A 4,978-nucleotide genomic window follows, 5' to 3' on the forward strand; every position below is an offset into this window, starting at 1 on the left:
TCCAAGTCCAGTGCTTGGCCAATTACTCCCTTCCATTATTCTCTCCCATCCCATTTTCTCCTCCCTCCCAAACTCATTTCACATTTCCCACTTCCCTCACCTAGGTACATTGAGTATTCTGACTGTGTTCCTCCCATTTCTTTTTTCATTCATCCACTCTCTCTCACCGGCCCCTCCTTCAAACTCATTAGGAGTTTTTATTACTTCCAAAAATTGGAAACAATCCAAATGTCCAACAGTAAGAAAATGGCTAAATAAATTATAAAGCTGCTATACAATGGGCTATTCTACAGCCATTAAAATATTATAGAATACTATTTGATAGCAGAGAAAGATGAAACAATATTCAGGTTGCCTTGTTGCGTTTTTTAAAAAGGCTTCAAATTAATGGCAAATTTTTCATTTAATCCTCTGTCTGTAGCTCAGAAGAACTATAAAAAGAAAAGGCAAGTCATAAAATTAGAAGACAGAGCTCTTGTGATGCCAAATGATCCCTTTTAATTACGTTGAGTGGAAAAAATTAAAATGTCTACTTGCTTATGTGCACAATGAGCATTTTTAGCAGATATGTGTTGCATCCTGTGGTTTCTGCATGTGCCTTGAATGCATGGGTGTGAGAACAAATACCAAGTGCTGTCATTACTATTTCTATAACCATCATCCTAAAGGTGAAATTCATATTCTTGATTTAGAAAAGTCTGTTATGTTGTACTTTCACATATCCTATCATAATATGATATGATACTAGTTTAATTTCCCCTTTCCCCTACGACCTTTCATGATATTGTCACAATCCATTTTTAACTTTAATTTTATTATCAGAGTGATGGATAGAGGGGTTACAGTTACATTTGTTAGGTAGTAAGTACATTATTAATATCCATTTTAATTTGACAGATATTGTAAAGTCACAAGGAATATTTGATATTTATCTATTTTTTGTACTTCTACTTTTAAATCTCATAACCCCTTTCTACATCTCAGTTTTTATCTTGAATCGCTTTCTTTCCATGGGAAGAACATATTTTAGTATTTCCTTTACTACAAGTCTATGGTGACAAATTCATTCCCTTTGGCTAACAATGTGTTTATTTTACACATCATTTCTGAAAGGTATTTCTACTGAGTATAAAGATTCTTAATGAGCAGTGATTTTTCTGCCAGCTCTGTGAAGAGTTTTACTCTGATGTCTGGGTTTTCTTTGATCAGTATTTGCTGGAGTTTGTAGTGCCTCTTGAATATGTAGTTCAATGCCTTCCATCCATTTATGAATTCAATGTATATCCTGTAAAATTAAGGAGTGCAATGGAAAGGGTAGTAAGGGAAGGGAGGGAAGGACAAGAATGTTGGAAGGGGTGACACTGATCCAGACAGATTTTATTCAAGAACTGCTTTGTTAAATGGCAACTCTTCTGTACGACTACTTAAACATAAGAATAAACACATTCTCACCTAGTGTCTCTTCAAGGATTGTCTTTGCTCTGAGGACTCTAATTATACATGGTGTTAGATCTCCATGTCTCTCGTTCTTTCCTCCGTCTTTTCCACCTCCCAAAAGATCATTCCATATATGCTTCCATGATTTATTTTGCACTTCCTTAATTTTCTATTCAACTGGGTCCAATCTTCAGGGAAACCCACTCAATAAGTTCTTAATTTTGGTAGCTGAAAATTTTCAGTTCTATGAATTCCATTTGATTTTTCTCTACCAAAAACCTTGGAGGAAGCTCCTTGAACATCTGATACTAATAAGAAAATACAAAAGGGTAAAAAATGTTGAAGCTACCTTTTGTCCCTTTCAGTGTATTAAACATTTTTTTTTTCATGCTGGTTTTGAACTGAGTTTTGAACTCAGGGCCTGGGTACTGACTGTCCCTTAGCTTTTTGGCTCAAGGATGGTGCTTTACCAAGTAAGCCACAGCTCCACTCTGTGTTTTTACTGGCTAATTAGAGATAAAAATCTCACAGTCTTTCCAGCCCTGGCTGGATTTGAAACATGGTCTTTAGACCTCAGCTTCCTGAGTAGCTAGGACTACGGCTGGCCCATCACTTCCCAGCTTTAAACAGTTATGTTAAAGTCTGCCTGTGTCTCTATTATTTCTTTATTTTTATTCATGGCTATTTGGAGCATTGTTTATTTTATGGGTTATATTTGTGAGTACCTGGAAAAATTCCTTTGATCCAGGGCCCTAAATTGCTTCTGAAAATAGAAATTAATTAATTAAAGATTAAGATTTTAGTACTATTCTCCCAGAAAGCATTGATCCATGTTTCTAGACAGCTAGGAACATTACCAGTTTAGGATCCCCTGATTCCAAATCCAGCAATGAGAAAGTTTAAGGCTGGGTTTTACTCAGTTTGGGAAGCCTTAGACTCCAACGCCTATTTCTACAAAGCTTTCTTCAAGTACAACATAGCATTAAACTGTCACAAATGCAAATTTCATCCCTAGGTAATGATTATAGGAAACTTTCAAAACTATTTCTCATCCTCCTTCTCCTCCTCATCCTCTGTCTCCTTTCTTGTAGACAGGATCTCAGACTATGTAGCCCAGTCTGGCTTTCAACACTTTATGCCCCTGCCAGCCTCCCAAGTGCTGGGATCACAGGTGAATGCCAGGATACCAGCTTCCACCATCTCTTCTAAGGCTGGAAGAAGTGCTCCCAAATGTACCAGGTTTCCATTGCTTGGTGGTTCCATCCTTTTCTCAACGCTGTCAATTATTTTCAGGAAGGGGGATTGTTTGTGTTTTTGTTTATTTGTTTTGTCTTGTTTTTTTTGTTTTTTGTTTTTTTTTTGCCACTCCTGGGGCTCGAACTCAAGGGTGCTATCCCTGAGCTTCTTTTTACTCAAGGCTAGTGCTCTACACTTGAAGCACAGTGCCACTTTCTGCCTTTTCAATGTATTTTACTGGCGATAATCTCATAGCCGAGCGCTGTGGCTCAAGCCTGCAATCCTGACCACTCAGGAGGCTGAGATTTGAGGATCATATTTCAAAGCCAGCCTGGACACTAAAAACCCTAAAGATGGTCAGACTTTTATCTCCAATTAACTACTAGAAAACCAGAAGTGGTGCTGTGGCTCAAGGGGTAGGGTAGTAGCCTTGAGCTGAAGAGCTCAGGGACAGCACCCAGGTCCAGAGTCCAGAATCCAAGCCCCATGACAGACAAAAATAAATAAATAAATAAATAAAATTAAAAAAAAAAATCTCATGGACTTTCTTGCCCAGGTTGGCTTTGAACCACAATACTCAGGTCTCAGTCTCCTAAGTAGCTAAGATTATAGTTGTCAAACACTGGCTTTAAATTCAGTTTTTAAAGGGCTCCTATAACTTTCTACCTCAGTTTACTATGTAATTTGCCACTACCAGCTTCTTATAATCCTTAGTTGCTCTCCATCCCTTTGGTTCTCTAAAGCATTACCAAACCCAATGGCAGAGAATAATGTGTGCCTGGGAGTGTTTTAGTTCAAAGATTCTTCCTTCTGTGGTTCATCAGCTTTGCTTATCAGAAAGGAATTCATAATATTGCTTGGCAAATCCGGTCCCAAGATGAGAGTGATTCTTGATATCTTTCTGAGTGCAGTCCACCTAGCTTCTTCCATTTCTCACCAAGGAGCAAAGGCCGGGTCTGCTGCCCTAATTCTAATATATTCAGGCTATAGAGAAGCCCCACTGGTATTAATAATTAATATCAATATTTATTAAGTACTTAATATTTTAATGAAGCTGTTAATATTTAATGTGAGTAATGAAGATGCATAATTTAATTGCTTGGCCTCTTCTCCCTGGCCCTGGTGAGAGCTGAGTCTACTGGTCCTCCTTTGTGTCAGTGACAGTGATTTTGTTGCTAGCACTGAATTTCTCAGCTACCAGAAAGAGATTCTAATATTTCTTTTTCAAAGGTCAAGTCTATCACAAGTACTATTTTCCTGTTTGAGCTGATTTTGGGGGGTGGCATTCTGCAACTGTGCATCCCACAGCCAGAGCTTTTACCACCACAAAGGTTCCAGGAAAGAGACAGGATTTTATTCCTGGGCTCTGGTGTCTGCGTGTGTGTGTGTGTACCCATCCTGGGCCTTGAACTCAAGGCCTAGGTGCTGTTCCTGAGTTTTAAAGCTAGTGTTCTACTACTTGAGCCACAGCTCCACTTCTAGCCTTTTTTTTTTGTCATTAATTGGAGGTAAAGAGCCTTCTGCTCAGGCAAGCTTTGAGCCACCATCCTCAGATCTCAGCTTCCAGAGAAGCTAGGATTACAGGAATGAACCACTAGCACCCAACCCTGAACTTTAGCTTTTTAAGAAAGCACTAGAGGTGATGGATTTTCTGTGTTCTGTAATGCCTAGGTAAGCTAGTAGCATTCCACTAACTAACCGAGTCACTCACGACTGCCATAGAGCTTTCAGAAAACAAGGACAATGTGACAAGGAAGCCTCCAGTTTAACCCTATCTTGTACACTCCCTCTTTCTGACCCATATAAGACTTCACATGCTGCAGAGGTACATACAGAGAAACATTCCCACCCACTACGACATCAGAAATTAGGAACCAACATAATTAGGGGAACATAAACACCATAGCATCCATTCACTCTTATTGATTATATATACTCAATAAGCACTTAATACTTACAGGAACTTGGGCTAAGCATTTCAAGGAGAAAAGATGTCAGAAAAATCATTCTCACTTCTAAGCAGTTTATAATAGAGGCCAGCAACTTGTTTTATAAGCCTTCTAGACGACACTGACACACAACAACCAACCCATTACCTTATAGCATCTTGCTCTGGCTTTTCTTCTCTCCAAGAAATAAATTCCACTTCACAGCTTGAATTCATGCTCACATCCCAGACGCCCAGTCTGTCAGGGGTTCCATGGAGCTACTCCATTGTTCGGGTAACTCACTCCTGACAGAAACTGACCCCCATCTCATCATGTGTTCTAACCCAAAAGGATCAAGAAAATGTCTCTAAGCGTGA

The sequence above is a fragment of the Megascapheus bottae genome, chromosome 5, assembly GCF_031878675.1.
Source record: "Megascapheus bottae isolate mThoBot1 chromosome 5, mThoBot2.hap1, whole genome shotgun sequence".
NCBI lineage: Eukaryota > Metazoa > Chordata > Mammalia > Rodentia > Geomyidae > Megascapheus > Megascapheus bottae.